This window comes from Hemitrygon akajei, unplaced genomic scaffold (genome assembly GCF_048418815.1).
Source record: "Hemitrygon akajei unplaced genomic scaffold, sHemAka1.3 Scf000060, whole genome shotgun sequence".
Lineage (NCBI taxonomy): Eukaryota > Metazoa > Chordata > Chondrichthyes > Myliobatiformes > Dasyatidae > Hemitrygon > Hemitrygon akajei.
In genome coordinates this window covers 4384235-4400450 of record NW_027331946.1, presented here as the reverse complement: position 1 = coordinate 4400450, position 16216 = coordinate 4384235, and positions in this window count along the sequence as shown.

Below are 16216 nucleotides of genomic sequence, written 5' to 3'. Positions count from 1 at the left end.
GGTTCAGAAGCGGTCCTAAAAATTGGGTCATCTTTCCTTGCATAGTTCTTTGTCTTGCCGTCTGTCCCCCTCCTGCCCCTCTGCTTCAGTTGCCTGAGCGTTATCAGGCGGGGTCGGGCTGTTTGATTCTGTCGTGTAGCATCTGCTAACATGTTATTTCACTCCTGCTGAAAGGTTTCGGCCTGTCGTCACTGCCTCCTCCCATAGATGCTGTCTGGCCTGCTGAGTTCTGCCAGCATTTTGTGTTTTTATTTAACATTAAAACCTCGTCCAGACCTGATTCCGGCCTGGGCTCAGGCTGTCTAGGTGAGGATAGAGACGCCTCCTCTTTGTTTTGTTTGAACATCGTTTGGTCAGTCAGTCCTTTTTTTGTTGTTTCGAAGATTGGTGTCTCTTAAATTCCTCCAGCACTTATTCAACTCAAGTCAAGTTTACTGTCATATAACTGCACACACGCACACCGACAAAAGAGACAACGTTTCTCCGACCCAGGATGTAAAGCACAGCAGCGCACACACCACACACCACGCACAATCACGTATCAAAGCAAGGCCAACATCCTCCGATTAGCCAGGCACAAATAAACAAATTAAAATGCATAAATCAAAACACCATTTTATATAATCATAATCCCACGTAGGGTCTCCGTCTCCGCTACCAGTTTCTTGTTGAAAATATTTGATTTTCTTTAACTAAAAAGACTCCCATAGAGCCACCGTCCTTGTGTCCAACCACACAAGCCACTAGCAAAAGAAATCACATATCTCGTATATCCACTTTCCAACCAGACCTCATCAGCAGGGGAGACTGGCGGCACCAGCGGATCTCCCCGGGATTTCGCTACTCGTTCAGTCTGCTGGAGCTACTTTCACATTTTTTTCTCTTTACCTTTACTGAGAAAATCCTCCCCGCATTTCTCTCATCAACTTTCCTATCTTTATTTACCATCTTCCTTCAATGTACTTACCTGGTTTTCATCTTTATCTTTACAGTGAACATTCTCCCCCGCATTCCTGATGAACTTTGCTATCACTACTTCCTATCCGCCTTCAATCTACTTACCTGGTTTTCATCTTTATCTTTACAGTGAACATTCTCCCCCGCATTCCTGATCAACTTTGCTGTCACTACTTCCTATCCGCCTTCAATCTACTTACCTGGTCCTGCAAAGGAAAGACGGTCAGTCGCAGGCACAAGCGCGAAAGAAATTTCGTTACATTCGTCTGTTCAAGTCTTATTTATATCTACTGGTTTTATTCACTAATCGGAGAATATATTGGGTGGGACGAGGATCCGGTTCCGGATCTCCTTATTTCAGACAACACTTCACATAATACTGCCGTCTTTCCTACTTAGTTCCGCCGATCCCGTCCTTTCTACCCGTTCATGGGCCAGGATCATGGAGGCACAAAGTGGATCAGAGTTGTTACACTGTTTTTGTAAGCTTTGTGTTTACACAGCCCGTGGAGAATATACGCAACACACACTCAAAATGCTGGTGGAACACAACAGGCCAGGCAACATCTACAGGAAGAAGTACAGTCGACGCTTCATGCCAAGACCCTTCGTCAGGACTAACTGAAAGAAAAGATAGTTACTATTACCCTCGCCCACGTCTCTCTCTCACTCTCTCTCTCCCGCTCCCCCCCCGAATCGCTCCCTGGCATGCCTCTCCTGCAATCTTGCGCTCGACTCCCATCTCTACCACCGTCTTCTATCGCCTTCCCTCTTTCCCCTTGTCTTCTCGCCCGTCGCGCTCCTTCCCCATCTTCTTTCCTGTCTCTTTTTTCCCTTATCATTATCTCCCCGTATCCCTAGCACAGTCTCTCTTTCCACACTATCTTCTCACTCAGTTCTTTTCTCACCTCAGTACCCGTTTCAGCCCCTACCTGTCTCATCCTCCAGACTCCCCCTCTGTCTCAATCGCCCTGTCTCTCTCCCTGTGTCTCACTCTCCCGCTTTGTTACTGTCCGCCAGCACTCGCTACCCAGTCCTATTCCACGTCTCTCGCTGCCCCTGTCTTTCTCTCTCCGAATCTCTTTCACACTCTCTCTCCTGAGACACTCACTCCACCATCCTTCACCCCAGAATCTCTCTCCTACACTCTCTCTCCTACCCCAGTCACGCTGTCGTTCCCCAATCTGTATCAGCCCCAATGTTTTGTCCAAGCCTTTCTCTTATCACTTGAGCACAGCATTCTGTCTCTCATACCTCTTCCCCCCAGTGTTTCTCTCCATACACTCGTCTCTCTACCCCAGTCTCTCTGTCCCTTCAGCCTTTCTCACCCCTCCACTTCTTGCCCACAATCTCTTTCTCCCTCAGTCTTCCGCTACGACATCTCTTTATCAACGATTTCTCTTTCACTCTGCCTCTCTCCCCAACCAAGTCTTACGTTCTCGCCCTCTCTTTCTCTTTGCTGCTCCCTCTCTACTCATTTGATTCTTCCTCCTTGTTCTCTCCCACGTTCATCTTACTTTCTGTTTGACTCTCTATGCCACGTTTCTCTCTTCAGACTTTCTCCACTTATATCTCTCCCTCGTGTTCCCCTGACAAGGTCATAAAACTCAGCTTGGAATTTAACAAAGGGTAGATGAAGTCAGATACGGGGTGATTGATATGTCCGTGGCCTAAGGCTGAAGGAGCCAATTTTAGAAAATCTTGGTAGAAAGAGATGAGTTATTAACTTCGTTGACCTGCACGTGCATGTAACGAGAGCTGTATAACTCATCTCCTTCTACCTTTGGCCATGAACTTATCAATCAGCCCTGCTGTCGACTGCTTCTGGAGGTCCAAGACGCCGACTTCTACAAGGAAGGGACCGTATGCTCCACGACAGCTGGACTAAGTGTGGAAATGTAGGATGGGACTATGTGGAAAAAATAAATGTGCTGGGTTTTCTAAAATTGACTCCTTCTACCTCAGGCCACGAACATATCAATCACCCCTCGTATATCAGTGAAGAAAAGTGAATTACTGAGGCTTGAGAGAGGACCTGGCCAAAACTGTTTGGGAAAGAACACTGGCAGCGATGGCGGCACAGCAGCAATGGCTGGGTATTCCTGAAGCATTCGAAATCCGAATAATATGTACATCGAAAAAAGAAGTACCGTATTCTAAAGGCAATATGACACCACCGTCGCTATCATGAGAAGTCGAAGCCAACATGAAACCCCAAGAGAAGACATAGCTTATAGAAGAAAAAGTGCAATGTAGTGGTAAGCTTGTTGCTAGCAGAAGGCAGGAAATAATTAATATATGATGTCTTTGAAATAATGAAATGCGAAATAATGAAATCCCACAATTTGAAGGGGATGACAAATGTTTCCTCAGATGCATAGAGTGTAAAAAGAAGCAATATTGGATATCAGACCGCTGGAAAACGATGATGGAAAAGTAGGATTAGCAGGAAAAGAAAATGGCGGGCGAACGGAATAAGTACTTATTGTATCTGTATGCACTGTGGAATTTAGAACCGGTAGGGGGCAGAGATATTGGAAGTGTGCCATTACTGTTGAGGAGGTTCTTAGAAAACTGCAAGCTCAAAAGGTACAGAAGTCACCTGGACCAGGATTCTGAAAGAGATGCCTGAAGGGGCAAGTTTCAATAATCAATTGATTCTGACATAGTTCCAAATGAACAGAAGATTGCTATTGTCACTCCTCTCTTCAAGAACGGAGAGAGGAAGAAGAAAATATACTCTGAACCGTGGTTGGGGAAGTGTTGGGGTCGATTATTAAGCGGGTGGTTTTCGAGACACTTGGAGGCACATGATAGAATGGTCTGTCGCAAGGACGTGGCGGTGAAACGAACCCAAATGCCGAACACGGGCGCGGAGGCCGTATCGGGAGACGCTGCCGTTGTAGCGAGCGTAGTAAGCGTTCCAAGAGAGCATTTACCCGGAGTCTTGGTCTTGGCAGATAATTCAGGAACAAGGCTAGATTTGGAACTGTTAGTCCTAAACACCACGGAGTGAGGTTACTCGTACACGAGTCGACCAACGAGTGACACCTTCTAGTAGTGGTCACAGTATTCTTATACTACTTTAGTTGATGGAATGCAGGTGTTCGTAATTATTGGAACCTGGGAATTGATTGGGAACTAAACCAGGTTATAAAGGCCCAATTCCTGAGGAAGATAGCCAGATGCCAGAAGGGACCATGACAGACCTATCTCATTCCCTAACAGGAGGTCCAACACTGCCCTTTCTCTAGTTGCTACCTCTATGTATTGCGGCAATGAACTATCCTGCACACATTTTACAAACTCCAAACCATCCATCCCTTTTACAGTATGGGCTTCCCAGTCTATGTGTGGAAAATTAAAATCTCCCACAATCACAACCTTGTGCTGACTACAAATAACTGCTATCTCCTTACAAATTTGCTCCTCCAATTCTCGCTCCCCATTAGGTGGTCTATAATGCACCACTATAAGTGTTATTGCACCGTTCCCATTCCTCAATTCCACCCAACTAGTCTCCCTAGATGAGCCCTCTAAACTATCCTGCCAAAGCACCGCTGTAATATTTTCTCTGACAAGCAATGCAACTCCTCCCCCTCTTGCCCCTACGATTCTATCACACCTGAAGTAACGAAATCCAGTAATAATTAGTTGCCTTTCACACCCCTCCTTCAAACATGTTTCACTAATAGCTACGACATCATATTTCCAGGTATCAATCCATGATCTAAGCTCATTCACCTTTCTTACAATGCTCCTAGCATTGAAGTAAATGCATTTAAGAAATTCTCCATCTCTTAATCTCTGTTTATCCCTAACGGTGTCAACAAACTTGCTATATTCTTTTTTTTCCTTCTCCCCTTCATCTTTGGTCTGAGCGCTCCCCTTCTCTCTCACCTGCCTATCCTCCATCACACACTGTCTGTAATCTTTCTCTATTTGGGAACTAACCTCCTCCCTCTTTGTCTCTTCAATTTGATTCCCTTCCCCCAACCATTCCAGTTTAAAGTCTTCCCAGTAGCCTTAGCAAATCTCCCCGCCATGATATTGGTCCTTGAGGATCCAAGTGTAACCCATCCTTTTCGCTCAGTTCACAACAGCCACAACAGAGGTCCCAATGATCCAGAAACTTTAATCGCTGCCCCTTGCTCCAATCCCTCAGCCACGCATTTATCTTCCACCTCATTCCTTCCTACTCTCACTGTCGCGTGCCACATGCAGTAATCCCGAGAATACTACCTTTGAGGTCCTTCTTCTCAACTCCTCTCCTAACTCCCTATTTCTCATTTCAGGACCTCTTCCCTTTTCCTACCTATGTCATTGGTACCTGCATGTACTACGACCTCTGTCTCCTCACCCTCTTCAGGATATCTTGGACGCGATCAGAAACATCCTCGAACCTGGCACCAGGGAGGCAAACTACCATCCGGGTCTCCTGACTGCGTCCGCATAATTGCCTATCTGACCCCCTAACTATCGAGTCCCCTATTACTACTGCCTTCCTCTTCCTTTCCCTACACTTCTGAATCACAGGGCCAGACTCTGTGCCGGAGACACGGCCATTGCCGCTTCTCTCAGATAGGCTGCCCCCCGCCAGCAGTACTCAAACAGGAGTACTTATATTCAAGGGGTACAGCCACTGGGGTACTCTCTAGTACCTGACTCTTCCCCTTCCCTGTCCTAACCATGAAACACTTGTCTGCCTCCCGTGGCCCTGGTGTGACCACCTGCCTGTAACACCTCCTCGCTCTCCCAGACCAGACGAAGGTAATCGAGCTGCAGGTCCAGTTCCCTAACACGGTCCGTTAGGAACTGCAGCTCGGCGCACCTGGCGCAGATGTGAACGTCCGGGAGGCTAGGAGACTCCACGACCTCCCACATCCGACACCGAGTACAATAATTGCTCTCACACTCATCATTCCCCCTTTTCTCAATTAACAGGAAAAATTGAAAAGAAAACCTCCCTTGCCACGCCCGTTTCCGCCTAAGCCCGTTTAGCCAAAGCTCTTAAGCTTCACTCTGCTCCCGGCTCACTCGTCTGCCCGCAAACGACGCCTCCCGCTGTATAAGGCTTTGTTTTAAATCTTCTGCGTTTCATTGCCCGAAGCCACAGGGCTGCGCAGTCCCGCCTCTCTTAACCCAGATGAGAAGAAAAAATCAAAACGGCTCCCACAGCACACCCGCTCCGATTCCCAGACTTCCTTCTCCAAATTCGCAGCTAGAGAGTCGACCCTCATATCTGGGACAACCATCTAAATCACGCGTGCTCTAGAGGAGGTTCAAACTGACAGCAGCGGCATTTCCCCAACGTGTACTGACATTCTGCTAGCCCCAGGGGGCCCTGCAGAGGCAGCACGTGGCTTTGAATATCAGCAATGTCGGATGAGAATAAAGACTTTTCTGAAGAATGATTGCCTCCTCTTTCAGAGAGACAAACACTCAATCTGGAAGCAGGTTGGGAAGGGGAATTGAATAGCTGGTCCGAAGAATGACTAAGCATCTACGTGAAAGAAATGTAAAAGTTTCTTCAGAAAACACCATGACGGAATCCATAGTTGAATAAATCACAATTTGACCGCCCGCTGCATGGGAGATTTTATTTGTTGACCTTCTCTTCTCTCAAAACGAACAGAAGCGGCCCCAAAGCCGACGCCTGCCGAACACCACTAATCAGCTGCGTTTTGTCCCACTTCTTGCATTCTGACATTCAGCCAGTCTTCCATCCATCACAGTATATTTCTGTATTAAGGGCGTTTTATCCTGTTTAGAAGCCTCAAGCACGGCACATTGTCAAAGGCCTTCTGAAAGTCCAAGTAAACAACATCCACTGACTCTCCTGTGTGGAATCTGCATTTTGATTTCCTCAGATAATTCCAACAGATTTATAAAGCTTTACATCCCCTTCAGGAAACCACGGTAAAATCCGCCCTATGTTATCATTACTCTCCATAGACAAGAAATCTCATCATTAATAATGGAGTACTACATCTTTCCAACCACTGATGACAGGTTATCCAGCCTATAATTTCCTGTCGTTTCTCCACCTCTCTTCTCAGAGTGGAGTGGATTGACATTTGCTGCTTCTGACTCTTCCGGACTATTCCAAAACCCAATGATTATTCAAACTTCCCCGCTAATGCCATCCTCAGCCACGTCTTTCAGAAAGCGCAGGCTGTTGTCAGATCCACAGCCCCAGTTTCCCCGGTGCAAATACTTTGCATCTTGCAACAGATGGTGAGAAACTGATCAGATATCAATGTGGCAGTGAACCAGACAGAGCATCCTGGTCTCCTCCATCTGGTCCAGCTGATTAGTGCTTCCAACTTCGCGTATTTCAGCCTCTCAAGCATCTTCTCCTCAGCATTAGCAACTACACTCACTTCCATCAATAACAGTCGCAACCTTCTTTCATACTGCTGGTGTCATTCACGGTGCAGAATGATGTGAAATATTACGTTCATCGTTACCGCAAAGGAAAAAGGGATTATATTAATGATTGTTTTAATGGGCGTGTGGATGAATTCCAGAGTTTTATAGACGGTGGATTATTAGAGTGTGGGTTGAGAGAGAGGCGAAAGGGATTATACGGGGTACAGCATTAAGGGGTGTGTGGGAAGGACATTATGGAATTACACTAGGTGAAATATACAAAGGGAAGTGGATAAAGCGGAATTTGGAATTCTGTCTGTTCGGGTATTTATTCAGGACTGGTGTGAGGATGTGCAGGGAGAGGTATTAATGGGTGTACGGGTGAGAATAGAAGGAGAAATTATTTTTTTCGAATGGAGGGCTAGGTGTAACGATACTCATTGGTGGGTTAATGGGTGTATAGAGGGAAGGGATGATAGGGGATGGGAGATATTACTCGGAGTGTGGAGCTAGGTTAGAATGGGTTTGAAATAATGGTGTGGGAATCTCTGTGCAGAGGGAGAGAAGATTGGGATTTGAGTGGGGATATTAATGGTTGAATGGATGATGATAATATGCGGAGTGAATTGGTTTGTGATGGGAGCGGAGACTCACTTATGATCCTCAGTAGGTCAAGCAACATCCATGGCAATGAATAAACAGTCTACGTTTTCGACCATGGCCTTTCATCAGAGCTTGAAAAGAAAGTAGAAGTTACCAAAATATGAAGGCTTGCAGGAGAGGAGAAGAGATAAGATGCCAAGGTGGCGAAATGATGAAGAAGGAAGGAAGTAGGGAAACATATCGGAAGTTAGAAGAATCGATGTTGATGCCATTCGGTTAGAAGATACTTGACGGAATATGAGCTGTTACTTATCCAAACTAAAAGTGGCCTCATTATGGCACAAGATGAGGCCATGGACAAACATGTCGGAAACGGAGTGGGTAAATGTATTGAAAATGCCTGCCACTGTGAATTCCCGCATTTTTGTGGATAGAGCTGAGGTGCTGATAAAGTGTTAATCAATATGCTCAACAGTTTCCCTGCGTTCAGTACAAGTTTACAACTTAGATTTGTACCTTGAGATTTTACAACTTAGTGTCATACGTCATCATAATTGGGAATTGACTTAAATGACATCATGTTTATTTTTACCCAGCTGTAGGAAGGCACGTCAGCCTTGTGTAGTATTGAATATTCAGTGTGCTGGAGTGAGTATAAATGAATGACCGTGGAGATTCATCAGCTCTGAGTTTCTTCAGCGAGATCGCCGGAATCTGCACGACAGGCTGAATCTCACACAATATTTTAGAAACATTTTACCGTGTGAGAAATATATGGTACATGATCATTGCCGTTATCGGTGTTCCCGGTAAGAACATGGGCAAAGTAACATTTGCGGCTGTGACTGCGCGTTCTTTAGACTAGTTCGGTTGTTATGCGGTTATGAGTGCGGTGGAGACATTGTGACAACACTCCGTGTTCGTTCAGAAGTTTCTCTGCAGTTTGATCCGTGGACTCGGGAGAAAATAGATCGGCAGCTGAAGTAGATGTAGAGTGGAAGATCGCGGAGACGAATTTATTTTGTGGATTCATGGCGGGCAGTTTTGATTTATCAATGCAAAGCATCTGCTAAAGTAAGTTCCGATAACCCGGAGCGCTAGGCAGCTTTACGGTCTATTGGTGTAATTCCGAATCAATACTGTAACATACTTTAAATTAAAATTAAATCGTACTGCTCTGCGCTTTTAGAAATTGATGCAAGTTTGAAGGAAATCCGAGAAGAGAATCACCAGTGAGAATTAGGGAAGAAATGTAGACATCACTTGAAATTTAGTCTCAAACTTCCGAGGTTCCGAAAGTTAACTAAAAGTTCTTTGCGGGTTTAGTGTAGCAGGATTGGTTTTCATGCCCTGTTATCCGTGAAGTGAAGAGGGAGTGAAGCGACACCATAGAGATGTCCGATGGAGCTCAGTCGGGGTAAGGGCCCTGCGATTCTCCACTCTGGAACAATGAGCATTGAACCATTTGGAACAACGCTGCAGTATTCTGGAGCAACTCATGACAAGACTTGCGAACGGGGTTTTGTGCGTGGTAGGTCATGTTTAACCAATCTATTAGAGTTTTCAGAGGATGTTACCAGGGAAGTGGATGAACGGAAGGCAGTGGATGTTGTATACATGGACTTCAGTAAGGCCTTTGACAAGGTCTCGCAGGGGAGGTTAGTTAGGTAGATTCAGTCGCTATGTATACATGGAGAGGTGGTAAATTGAATTAGACATTGGCTCAATGAAAGAAACCAGAGAGTGGTAGTGGAGGATTGCTACTCTGAGTGGAGATCTGTGGCTAGTCGTGTGTCACAGGGATCAGTGCTGGGCTCATTGTTATTTGTCATCTATATCAACGATCTGGATGATAATGTGGCAAATTGGATCTGCAGATTTTCTAATGATACAAAGACTGGATGTGTAGTGGACAGCGAGGAAGGTTTTCAAAGCTTGCAGAGGGATTTGGACCAGTTGGAGAAAAGGGCTGAAAAATGTCAGATGGAGTTTAATGCGGACAGGTGTGAGGTATTGCACTTTGGAAGGTCAAACCAAGGTAGAACATACAAGCTAAATGGTAGGTCGCTGAGGAGTGCAGTAGGACAGAGGGATATGGGAATACAGATACATAGTTCCCTAAAAATGGCGTCACAAGTCGATAGGGTCGTAAAGCGAGCGTGTGGTACATTGGCCTTTATAAATCAAAGTATTGAGTATAAGAGTTGGAATGTAATGGTGAGGTTGTGTGAGACATTGGTGATACCGAATTTGGCGTATTGTGTGCAGTTTTGGTCACCTAATTAGAGGAAGGATATTAATAAGATTGAAAGAGTGCAGAAAAGGTTTACAAGGATGTTACCTGGACATGAGAAACTGAGTTACAGAGAAAGGATGAATAAGTTAGCACTTTATTCACTGGAGCGTAGGAGAATGAGGGGTGATTTGATAGAGGTGCATAAAATTATAATGGGTATAGATAGAGTGAATGCAAGCAGGCTTTTTCCACTGAGACTAGGGGAGAAAAAAACAGAGGTCATGGGTTAAGTGTGAAGGGGGCAAAGTTTAAAGGGAACATTGGGGGGTTGCTTCTTCACGCAGAGAGTGGTGGGGGTGATGAATGTGCTGCCAGATGAAGTGGTAAATGCGGGTTCACTTTTGACATTTAAGAAAAACTTCAACTGGTATATGGATGAGAGGGGTTTGGAGGGATATGGCCCGGGTGCAGGTCAGTGGGACTAGGAAGAAAATAGTTCGGCACAGCCAAGAAGGTCCAAAAGGCCTGTTTCTGTGCTATAATGTTCTACGGTTCTATGGTTCAACGGGGGAAATAAATCTCCTTTTCTAATGGACAGAGGCGGATGAGCGGTGCTTCGCTGTATGAGGAGAGAGTCAGTATATCGGTGACGGGATCGCGGCAGCGAGAAATTTACAAGATTATCCAGGGTTTACACATCAGCCTAGAGGACAATGTTTCTGAAGTGCCAATGTTATTCCATTTTTTTCTTTATGTATTGGATGTTCAAAGCATTACCGTGCAAGATACGTCAAACATTCAGTGGCTTACGCAAAATTATTAAAAGGGAGAATAGGAACCTTCTGATCGGAAACTTTGACATGGTCTGAAGGACCCCGGGAAGGAGTAGCTGCAGAATTTAAAAGAAGCGAGGCAAGCGGGTCCCCTGTGGGCGGGTGACGAACGGAAATCTAAGAGGGGACGAGGACATGCGAAGGGTGGCTGTAAATTTGCGTTGGACTGTGATAGTGGACAGAGGCGGAGGGAACGGGACCGCTGTATCGCGAGAATGATAGGCCATAGGTGTCAGTAACGCGACAACTACCGTCGCTGAGAAATTTTCACTAGTAGCCAGGCTCAACATATCAGTTTAAAACCTGTTTGCTGGAGAATTTCATTAATTTCTCCAGAGCGCCCTCGGCAATCAATTGACAATGCCTTCTTTCCAAACATTGCTTCTCTTCCAGTGCCCAGCACCGCGCCGTTTTACATTGGTAAACTTCCAGAAATGAGTTGTCTGCAAAGTTGGAATGTTTTTAATTTCTAGCTTATCTCTGGCTTGAGACCAAGGGAGAGACAGTCATTCACATTTTTTTTTTGGCTGTTCCCGCGGTGAATTTAGTGGCTATTGTAATCCTGTCCCGGGGAAAGTGCGGCCTCTCCACCTGCACCACACGGTACCTGGTGGCCAGGGCAACGGCGGATCTACTAACCATCATATCTCAGGTTATACTGTGGCGGATCAGTTATTATTACTTCCCAGGAACTTTCCTGGACATCACCCCCGTGTGCAGTGTGATCTCTGCCCTGACATTTGGAACCACTGACTGTTCTGTCTGGTTCACCGTCACTTTTACGTTTGATCGGTTTGTCGCCATCTGTTTCCAGAAGCGGAGAGCAACGTATTGCACCGGAAAAACTGCGGCTGTAGTTTTAACAACAAACGGCGTGCTGTTCTTCTTTAAAAATGTACCATTCTTCTTTACATACCAACCTGTGAACGTGATTAACTGCATACTCTGAGACTGTATTCGAAAGCCGAGCTACTATATGGATCCAGGGTGGGTGGGATATGACTGGCTTACTACCATTCTAACACCACTATTCCCGTTCGTGCTAACACTGCTGTTCAACGCTCTGACAATCAGACAGATTTTAGTGACTAGTCGCGTCCGTAAGGGGCTAAGGGGTCAGAGCAAGGCGGAGAACCGCAGTGACCTGGAGATGGAGAGCAGGAGGAGGTCTGTGATCTTACTTCTCACCATCTCCGGAAGCTTCATCATCCTGTGGTCGGTGTATGTTGCCGAATTTCTTTATTGCACGATTTCCGGATTGGATCCAAATAATTACAATGATTCCGAATACATATTTCGACACTCTGGAGATATGTTGTTGGTGTTAAGTTGCTGCACAAAGACTTTTATTTAGCTGTAACTCAGTCCAAGTTCAGAGAGCAGTTCATCAGCGCAGCGAGATATCCGCTCACGTCAGTTATCCAACTGATTAATATCTGAAGTGTTTTTCGAGGCGGACGCACTGTTTCCATCTGGACACTGCAGAACTGGCGGTCTCGGACAACGTGGCAGCGGGGGGGGGGGGGAATAAAACTTGTTCAGAACGTGAGCGAGACACAGTTCCGCAACAGACCCTTCGTCACCCGCAGCCCACGACCTCCACCTGCTACCAATTATTACACTCGCTCTTCCCTTTGATTTTTTTTCTCAACCCTATTCCCGCTCTCGTCACCGCCATACCGCGTTCGATATTGAATCCCGCAGTCCAAAGTAAATGCTCATCGTTTAACAGGCCAACAAAGCCGTTACTTCCCGGTGAGAATGCTGGAGAGGACAAGTCGTAGGATTTGACCTGGAGGGGACCGTGATTCGATGGAGACACCGTGAGGGATCGGGTTTGCTGCGGATCGGTTTTCGGCTCCATCTTGTGCACTTTAAGTGAAGTTTCTGCTCATAAATAAACTTCTTTTAATTGTATGCCGTGTGCAATCTGTTATTTCATGTGATGCGCTGTAACAGGGCAGCAAAACACAGAGCATTCAGACAAACCGGGGCTTGGGTGGGCGAGACATCCGGATCTCGCGGATTGGCGGGACCGAGTGTGTAAATCACAGACGTATCAGCTTGGAGAATGGCGGGTTTCGCGGCGCTGAGCTGGGGACAGCCAGCGAGGGCGAAGGAGCCGTTTCCTGAGACGTCCGGGAAGAAAGGGGGTTTCCGAATCAATCCTGATATTCGCCATGACCCCAACTCCAACGGCACCCCCAAGCAGTGTGAAACCCCATATCGATGATCGTCCCTGTATTTAACGACACACCACTAAATCTGCATACATCCCCAAATCCCTGTCCAGTTGCAAACGCGCTGATATCCCCACATGCACATTTCGTTATCCGAGAGCAAAAAATAATTTCAAATAATTCACAAAATAGCTGCCTCCTCGTTAAAGAAATAGCAAGAACAAAGCTCAGTTTAAAGTGCATTTATAGATTTATTAATAAAGTATCTATAAATGAAACAATCTTGAGTTTCGTCGCGCCTGTAACACTCTGAAAATTCGTGCGCAGCCACATATTTGAGGACACGTTCCTAAATCAGAGCATATCCCTAAGTGCTTGTGCATCCGGAAATCACCGATATTTGCCGACACAGCGATAAATCTGCACAATGTCCAAATCAGTGCGGATGTGGACGGATTTAGATGTGCGTTTAGGAACAATGGGGTGCGCACACATTTGCAATTAGTTCCAGACATAGGTGTGTCAGATCCGGTGTTGCAAAAAAAAATAAAAAATTGGGGTGCCTGTGGATTTCCTAACACTGAGACTACGAGTTTCTGAACAGTTTGAACTGATTCCTGCTCTGAGATAATCTATTATGTTTGTGGGTGTGTGAGCGTGTTTGGGTTGCGCACTGCTGTGGGGATTGCGCCCTTTTAAGGCGATGTCACCGACTCGGGGATACAAACAGGTTTAGTGATGCGTCCGCCAATATAGAGGCTCACACTGATTTGGGGATGCTCCTTGATTTAGGGTTGTGCAGCCCAATATTTACCTGTTTCGGGATGTCGCGGAGTTGTGGAGACTGCGGATTTCGTTTTGTAACGTATCTCAAAGTTGATCCATTTGTCATAACAGATTATCTCAGAGCAGGAATCAGTTCAAACTGTTCAGAAACTCGTCGTCTCAGTATTACGAAATCGATAGGCACCCCAATTTTTATTTTTTTTTTGCAACACCGGATCTGACACACCTATGTCTGGAACTAATTCCAAATGTGTGCGCACCCCATTGTTCCTAAACGCACATCTAAATCCGTGCACATCCGCACATCAATATGCACCACCAAATCTGTCGTACCACAAAATCTACCGACTCCCCAAACCCGTGTCCAACCCTAAATCACAGCGTAACCTCAGATCTGCGCATATCCCAAATAAGTGCGCACCCACAATTTCAATGCAATTTGAACCTGCACCCATGGGGGTAGTGGAGGCAGGCATTTTTAGTATTGTTGAAGAGATTCCTGCTCTGGGATACTCGAATGTGCATGTGGGGGAGTCATCTGGTTTGGGGAGCGCACTGATTTGGAGATTGTGTGGATTTATGGCCGTGTCGGCCAATATCGGTTTTAGGGGTTCACTTGAATTTCGGGATGCGCACAGATTTAGGGTGTTTTCTCTAACATGCGACTGCATCCTGAATTTTGGATTGCACAGATTTAAGCATATGCGTCAAATATGGGGGCGCGGATGTATTCGGTGGGTGCACGAGGATTTGTGTATGCTCGTAGTTTTAGGGATGTGATATGGAAAATAGGAGTTCACGCGATTTGGAGGCAACCCAGATGTGGGGATGTAGGCAGATCTGGAGTTGATAAACAATGAGATTTATTGATGTGCCCGTCAATATGGAGGTGCACACTAATTTGGGGATGTGCATTGATTTAACGGCGTGTCGGCCTCTCTGGAGTTTCAAACGAGTTTCGGGGATTTGTGGAGATTTGCGAATGTCGGCGTGTGCGGGGTTGCACACTGATTTGTGGGGTTCAGGCGTATTTGGTGGTGCCCATGAATTTGGGCCTGTACACTGATTTGGTGTTGAGTGTGGATTTGGGGCTGTGCGTAAATTTAGGAGTGTGTTGGTGAAGAGCGGTTGTAAAAGGATGTATGTCAGTGGATTTGGAGATATGACAATCTCAAGGATGTTTCATTTATAGACACCAAAACAATAAATGCACTTTCAAAGTTGAATTTTGTTCTTGCTATATTAGTACTGTGTATATCGTTATTTTCTGAACTTTTTGAAAGGTTTCTTGTTCTGCGAATAACCAATGTGCATGAGGGGGTGTCAACAGGTTTGGCGATGTGACGGATTTGTGGTTCATATCGATTTAGGGATGTGCGCAGATTATGGGGTGTGTTGGGGAATATTGGCGCAGAGGAATTTAGGGTGCACTCGGATCTGGAAGATTGTGAGCAGATTTAGGGATTTATTGGCGTATATAGATGCACACGGATTTAGTGTTGCCAGTGGACCTGGGTCTCGAACTTGCTTCATTTATAGATATTTTCATAATAGATGGGCTTAAACTGAAACTTGTTCTGTATACTTCTCTTATATGGAGGCAGAAATTTCGTGAAATGTTTGAAATGACACATGTGATGAGATAATGAAATATTCAGATGGGGGTTTGAGCGGGTTTGCGGGTGTACGCGGTTTTAAGATGCACAAGCACTTCGGGATGGGCGCAGTTTTAGGGGCGTGTCGTCGAATATGTGGCTGCGCACGAATTTGCAGCGTCTTGGTGCATTTGGAGGCGTGACGAATCTCAGGAATGTTTCATTTATAGATACGTTAATAATAAATGTATAAATGCACTTTAAGCTGTTCCTTTGACGAGGAGACAACTATTTTGTGAACTATTTGAGATTATTATTATGTTTCACTCGGATAACGATTTGCTGATGTATGCATTTAGGATGTGTCGTCAAATATTGGTACGATCACAGATCTGGTGTTTCACAGTGCTTGGGAGTGTCGTTGGAGTTGAGGCTGTGGCGAATCTCAGGATTGAAACCTCCTTTCTCAGGAAACCCCCTTTCTTCCCGGACGTCTCAGGAATCGGCTCCGTCACCCTCTCTGGCAGTCCCCAACTCATTATCCAGTCAGGTACGTCTGGTGCATACACACGCGCTCCCGCCAGTCTGTGAGATCGGGATGTTCCGCCCACCCACGCCTCAGCATTTGTCTGAATGCTGTGTGTTTTGCTGCCT